Source organism: Solanum stenotomum, unplaced genomic scaffold, assembly GCF_019186545.1.
Source record: "Solanum stenotomum isolate F172 unplaced genomic scaffold, ASM1918654v1 scaffold13937, whole genome shotgun sequence".
Lineage (NCBI taxonomy): Eukaryota > Viridiplantae > Streptophyta > Magnoliopsida > Solanales > Solanaceae > Solanum > Solanum stenotomum.
Window position 1 is genome coordinate 126,021 of NW_026022791.1, and position 7,739 is coordinate 133,759.

At 38.8% G+C, this 7,739-nt stretch overlaps 1 pseudogene; it reads right to left on the bottom strand.

Annotated features, from left to right (window-relative positions):
* LOC125850118 (nascent polypeptide-associated complex subunit alpha-like protein 1) overlaps nt 1-3,033 on the bottom strand; it is a 5,365-nt pseudogene extending 2,332 nt beyond the window's left edge.
* Nucleotides 3,034-7,739: the final 4,706 nt, after the last annotated feature.

Genomic DNA, 7,739 nt, shown 5'->3' on the forward strand with positions numbered 1-7,739 from the left:
TTAGAATTGCATGACCAAGTTACCTTTCTTTATTAGTCTCAACTTCCATTAGTTTTTCATGCATGTCTTACCTTTTTTAATTTCTCATCTGATGTTTGTTACTGCATCGGGTGCTGACTAATTTGGATCGGTGTCTCGTGTAAGGCCCATTAACGAGGGGAAGTGCTCCATAGGAGAACGGGCAAATTATGATTCCATATTTTTTACTGCTAATGAAAAGTTGGCCCCAATCTAAAAAGTAATTAACATGTATCCACTCTTTAATGCGGATAAAATATTTGGACAAAATACCCCTACCTAAAATATGAAAAAACTCCATCACACTATGCTAGAGTTCGAAAAATTCCCCTACAAGTGAAACTTTGATAGAATGTGTGCTTCCACTAGCAGTCAATGGACCAGATCCCTTAACAGATTAACTGTGCAGAAAATAAACAACTGGAAGCAAAACACAAACAAGAGTTTTACGTGAAAACCTCTTGCTCAAGGGAGGAGAAAACCACGACATGTCTTATAGAATTTCAACTCAACTCCATTTTACTCGAAACAGAGAAAAATCTTCAGATTACAGATATCTACTAATGTAGGAATTAAAACTCTTAATCCCTTCCCCCTTGTTGTAGCAGCTCTTCTACAAGCAGAAGAACTAAGTAATAACTTTATTGACCACTGAACCAACTAACTCTAGTTGATTCAAACTTCAACAAAACACCAAGGCTAGCATAAAACAAGCCGCAACTCTACTGCACCCACACATCAACTAACTCTAGTTGACACTCCTAGGCAACTCTACCCAAGAGAACATCAAACCAATGATGAAAAGAAGCTTGCCTAAAACATATATGAATCGACTATCTAACTCTTGTTAATCCGACTTAAAACTAAAAGAACTTAGACAAGTAACCGATCTAGTTCCTTTATATCTCAGGAATAGATCTACATATGATAAGCACGGAATCAATAAACCTAGATGACATCTAAGAATGAAGATAGCTCTATCAGGTCCCTTGTTCTTCCGGAGAGTGTTTCTTTAGAGAATGGCCTTTGCCTTTTTGAGCTTGTGAATTTTCAGAATTCAAAAACTATTTTTTGTAGACCTCAAGAGGAGAATAATGTAAGCAAAGACAAAACATGTGAAGCAATGCCATTAGCTGAGACCAACTGTGTTGTGGAAGACGGCACCAACCACACCAGGTGCTGCAGAGTTGTAGGATATTGACAGTTGTTGTTTTCATGTACAGACACTTTCAATTCGTCTGGGATCAGCTCCAAAGTTTGTTCAATCATGAAAACTTCAGAGATCATCAAAACATCAGAGACAACCTAAAATAACAATTTTCTCCTTTTTGATGATGACAAACTTACGGCCAACCACTTCCCCCTTTCACCATACATCCTTGTCATAACCATGTCCCCTTTCAAATCCCCTCTTGACCTCATAAAAAAAGTTAAAGCAGTTAACCAAGTTTATCAGAATGCAATTTAAGTATACTCATAGCCACTTGGGCAACATTGAACATAAGAGAAAATGCACAAAGTAATTGGACAAGTCAGAAGAAATACGTCCATATTTCATTTAACACAAGCATTCAAAAGGATACATCATAAAAGAGAACCGGGTCAATGCCAACAGAGTTTCAGATGGAAAGGGGGGAGGGGGGGACTTAGACTAAAAATGGAGAATTAAGATCATCAACCTCTTCATGGTTTTTGAGGAGCTTCTCCTGCAATTTAGTGTTTTTGGCTGTCAATGCTTTTATCTCATCTCTTAAAGCAGCCACCTCAGCTCCACTTGGTCCCTCACACAGAGATTTTTGAAGCTTTGCTTTCAAACACGCAATTTCTGCTTCTTTGTTTGCAAGAGTGACGGTCATAGCTTCTAATTTGAACTTCAACTGCTCATGCGCTGTTAAAAGCTCTGACACAGTTTTCTTTGTCCCAGTTTACCTTCCACACACTCACATTCCACAAGTGTGTTCAACGAGAATTTTGTCTTCATTGTTCCTCTCACACCCAGTCTGAAAGGGATATCAAAGTGTTTGAACGCTCGTGTCAACCAGTAGCCATAACCCATTCCTTGTTTGTTGTCCTTAATGGTGACAGTTTTGTACATATGTTCAAGCATAATGGCTGGCAAATTGATAGCCTCCATCTTGTGTAGTCTTGGATGACTTGGAAGAAGCCTAGTTCAAAACTGTTGCACTATTTTCGACTGCAGCATTCATATCATCATACTCTATTCCACTTTCCCTGTTCAGATCAAAAAATGGCACCTGGTACCCTTCCACAACCATATGCCTACGTTGCCTCTTATTTCTCTCTGTTTGAGCCTTGTTTGACTCCATAGCAATACTCATGAGATTTTTTAGCAGAACTTCTGGTAGGGTACAACTTTCCCTTCTTCTCTACCTCATCAATGACCTTTTTCTTTTCCTTTGGAGATGGGAACCATTCAATTTTGAATTTTCCAACTCCAGGTCTTGTCATCATCATCCTCATCCTTATCCTTTTCTTCAGATGAAACAGGAGAAACAGACTTGTTGACTCATGAACTTCAGATGTTGGAGTGTGTTTTTTATGTGTTTTCCTTGTCAAGGATTCGTCATCCTCATCCTCATTTTCTACTTCAGCCTGCTCCCGAAAAGCAGTAGATAACCTAGTCATAAGGGTTTTTTTCTAGTGAGGGTGCAGACACTACTGAGGGTTCGGAGATCCTAATACCTTCTTCAGAAAGCAGAGGTCTTGTTTCCCCTTCATTTGTGTCAAACTTTGCACAACCAGATCCTCGAAAGTCGCTAGAATGTTTGACCTATCAAACTTTTCAGTTGGCAAATCTCCTTCAAAATAGTGCTCAGAAATGGTAGAACCCATAGGATCGGGTTGAGAGTTAACACTGGCATGGACTTCGCTCATAGACTTAGAATCATCCTTAAAAGATCCCTCGGGATATGAGTGTTGAGACGCATTCAGATTAAGGGTATGTGAACGAACAGGAGAATCTCCTCTTGAATGGGTTTTATTACAGGGTGACATGAGTCTCAAGGGAATGGTTTAATGATTCTTCAACTGGAGGAATAGTTGAAAGAGGGGCTGAAGGAACTTCAGTGGCAGATGCTACTTCTCCTTCGGTCGGAGAAATGATTGGAGTAGGATTTGAGGAAAACATTTGTTCTAATGGAATGGTGAAACATGGATGGATCAACTCCATCTATAATCTCCATCATTTCAGTAGTAGGGAGGAAAGGTGTAGACATTATGAGCGATTTGTAGAAAGAGAAGAAGAAAGGAAATTTTCTGGAGAACTTTAGACTGATTTTTTTTAAAACAAGTTAGGAATTTTTGAGAGGAAGTTTGAAGAAAAATGGATGTTTAAATAGAAGTGAACTGATATTTTGGGTCCCCTAAAGAGAGGTTCCATTTGGTATTCAAAGGATGAGACAACTGTCAGAAGTCAGGCTGACTGATACATGGCATGATCAACAGTTCTTAGTCATAATTCAAATGTAATGTTAAGAATGCTAACCTTCAAGAAAGGATCGGGTCCCTCTCTATAGTTTGAATGAAAATTCTTGGTTTTATCCTGACCTCTCCTTTCCTTCAGCACTTTCACTATGTGTGCATACCTACAAAAGGTATAAGACTAAATTTGCTTAAACAAACATAACTGAAAAACAAGGATACCTGCTCTCTTTGTATAGTCATAAAGGGATTAATTGCTTCAGGCAGTATCCATTTTGTCAGGTTTCAGTATCCCCAATTTCATTAATTTTTTTTAACAGGTCCCTACTCAGAGTTTTAGTGAACATATCAGCTATTTGATCTTCAGTCTTTCAACGTTGCATGCCGATATTTTCCCTTTTTCACGTTATCCCTTGGGAGGTGATGTCTCACGTCAATATGCTCAGTCTGTTTATGATAAATGGGATTCTTAGTTATATTGAGAACACTTGTGTTGTCACTCAGAGAGGGATAGTCTGAGTGACCACTCTGAAATCTTCAAGCTGTTGTTTGATCCATATGAGTTGAGCACACCAAGCTGCAGTTGCAACATATTCTGCCTCAGCTGTAGAAAGAGCAACAAATCAACAGTCTCCTAAAGGATAGAATGAAACCAGGTCCCTGTTTTCTTTGGATATCTCGGAATTCTCTTATCAGCTTTCAAGTGTGATTCCTAGGAACAATCCACATCTCAACACTGAACACAAGGTCAAGTCTGCTAGTAATTATATATAACAAGGAGCCAATGATCCCTCTATACAAAGTCTCATTCACATTTAGACCAAGTCCGCCAGCATCCAACTTTGAGTTGGTCCCCATATGAGTATCAATAGGCTTGGCATCTACCATTTGAAAATTCTTCAACATAAATCTCCTACAGGTATCCGTTCAGAAAGGCACTTTTCCCATCCATCTTATACAGTTTGAAACCCACGAAGGCTGCAAAAATAATGAGTATCCTGATGGCCTCCATCCTTATTATAGGGGCAACGGTCTCATCACAGTCAATGCTTTCCTCCTGATTATGCCCTTGAATCTCCAGTCTGGATTTGTTCCTTGTGATAACACCTTGCTCATCAAGTTTGTTTATGTACACCCACCTGGTTCCTATGATAGTTCTGATATCTGACTGAGAGACCAAGTGCCATATTTTTTCTTCATTCAATTTTATGAAACCCTTTGAATGGAGTTAACTCACTCAGTATCTTTTGAGGATCCCCTTCTTCAATCTGTTCATTGCTTTCATAGCAGACCGGGTCCTTCATCAGTTTCACTTTCTCCATAGTTGCCCCTATACATCTTACACATCTTCTTACTTCTTGGAAGCTTTTTCTTCCAATCAAGCACATTGAGTGCTAAAAGAGAGTGCAACTATCATTTTTGAAGTGTTCAGAATGATGAAGTACACATTTGTGCATCTCTTTTGCTCTCATGATTACCTTCCGAGCACCAATTCGACCACACATCAGTGAAACACTTAGAAGATTATGTCTCAGACTATTTGTGCAAAAAACAATTTATAGAAGACGAATTTTCTTATCCTTCCTTGATATTTCCAAAAGAGACACTTTCACTCCGAAGTACCTCAAGAGAGAGGACGTTTCAGTAACTTTTGTCAAGGGCTTTTAGAAACCATTTCCCATGATTCCAGACATTGACTACTGTTACCTCCTCTCATCTGCATAGCAAATAAAGTGTGAGTCTTGGGAACCCACTTGAGACGGAGTTCTCAGTAAGAGGATAAGAAAATTACGTGTCTAGTGAGGTCAAAAAACTTTCTTCAATGCAGAGTCAGAAGCAAGGCTCGGTTCCTCCTTTTGCTAGTGTCACTGTCTATCAGCGTTTGAAAAACATTCCTTATGTCTTTTCAGAGCTGAGCCATCCCTTTTGAAATAATCACTATGACCACAGTGTGAACACGGTAAGTTGTGAGTGACTGGGACATATTTGCTTTGAGGAGTGTGTGGGGGATATGTTTTTACACGACTCAAATCTCCTTTTCTGTGATTTTTATGACTGGCTTCACTGGTAGGTATCTCCGAGACAGAGATTTGATTGAAAGATCTTCTCAATTCCTTATTTTCACAAACCAGGTCCCTTATCCACATGACATTTCTCCTTTTGGCTTCAGTCATAGACACATTTCTAGACCCTTCAGATTCGTCTGAGTTACTTGAGGAGTTTTCCCAGAGGTCCAAAGCTTTCTTCGCTTTATGGCCAACAATTCCTCTTCTTCCTGACCTGTTAGTAACCGGGTCCCTCATTTTATTTTTACCTTTGAGAATGAGGCGGTCTTTATTTTTGTGCATTTCAAGGACTTGAAGATGTTCAAACAAGGCATCCAATGTCAGTACTTCCAGATCCCATGCCTCAAAGACCGCATTAACTTCATCAGTCCAAGATCCAGGGAGATCTCCAGTATTTTCGTGACTTCTTTGCTCACATCAACAAGCATACAAAGTTCACTTTTAATGGAAGTGAATTTGGTACGCATTTCTTGAATAGATCCACTTTCTTCCGTAGTGAAGCTTACGAACTGAGTTATGAGAACATCTAACTTGGATTTCTTCATTTCCTCAGACTCTTTGTGAGTTGTTCTCAAACAATCCCAGATTTCCTTGGCTGAATCATAGGATGAAATTCGATTGTATTCATTTGCTCCTATACCACATATTAATAGATTCTTGGCCTTGTGATTCTTTTCAATTTTCCATTTGTCGGTCTCACTGTATTGGTGCCGGGTTTTAGGAACAACCATTGTGACATTCCCATCCTTTACATTAATAGTAGGCACATCGAGACCATCGAGAATGACATCCCATAGCTCACAATCCTCGGTCATCATGTAGTCATGCATGCAAATTTTCCACCATCTATAAAAGTGACCGTTAAATAGAGGTGGCCTTGTTGGTGACCGACCTTCCAGATTTAGTGGAACAATCATTTTCACAAGATTCTCTCTCTTAGTGTTAACCAGATAGAGATAGAATCTATGCGCCCACTAGTAGTCAATGAACCAGGTCCCTTAACAGAATAATTGTGCAGAAAATAGACAGCTAGAAGCAAAACACAAACAAGAGTTTTACATGGAAACCCCTTGCTCAAGGGAGGAGGAAACCATGACCTTTCTTAGACGATTTCAACTCAACTCCACTTTACTCAAAACAGAGCGTAGTCTTTATATTACAGATCTCTAGTAATCTAGGAATTAAGACTTTTAATCTCTTCCCCCTTATTGTAGCAACTCTGCTACAAGCAAAAGAACTAAGCAATAACTCTATTGCCCACTAAACCAACTAACTCTAGTTGATTCATACTTTAACAAAACACCAAGGCTAACTCCACCCACCAACTACTGATCTCAAAGATAAGAGAAAACAAGCAGCAAATCTACTGCACCCAGACATCAACTAACATTAGTTGACACTCCTTGGCAACTCTACCCAAGAGAACATCAAACCAATGATGAAAAGAGGCTTGACTAAAACATAGATGATTCGGCTAACTAACTCTTGTTAATCTGACTCAAAACTAAAAGAACTTAGACAAGCAACCGATTTAGTTCCTTTATAACTCAAGAAAATATTTACATATGATAAGCACAAAATCAATAAGCCTAGATGAAAGCTAAGAACAATGATAACTCTACTAGGTCCCTTGTTGTTCTTCTAGAGAATGGCCTTTGCCTTTTTGAGCTAGTGAATTTTCAGAATTCAAAAACTATTTTTTGTAGACCTCGAGAGGAGACTAATGTAAGTAGGACAAAACATGTGAAGCAATGGCATTGGCTGAGACCAATTGTGTTGTGGAAGACATTCACCAACCACAGTAGGTGTTGCAGAGTTGTATTGACAGCTGTTGTTTTCATGTATGGACACTTTAAGTTTCGTTTGTAATCAGGTCCTAAGTTTGTTAAATCATCAAAACTTTAGAGATCATCAAAATTTCAGAGACATCTTAAAATAACAAACTCGAACATACTAAACTAGAATTCCGACCAGATTCTTACTAAAAAATCCCTAGTGTTATACCAAAATATGTAGAGATTATCTCCTTGTCTCTCCGTTTTAGAGCTTACAAACATAGACAAAGCACATTGATTAAGTCTCCAACACATTTTGTCTCTGTTAGGAATATATATCATGGAGAAGAGTCCCTCAATTGTTTAAATGATTGCTATTGACTGTGCAAAGCAAAATATGTACTGAGAAAGAATGTGTACTCTCAATTCTTCCTCTGTG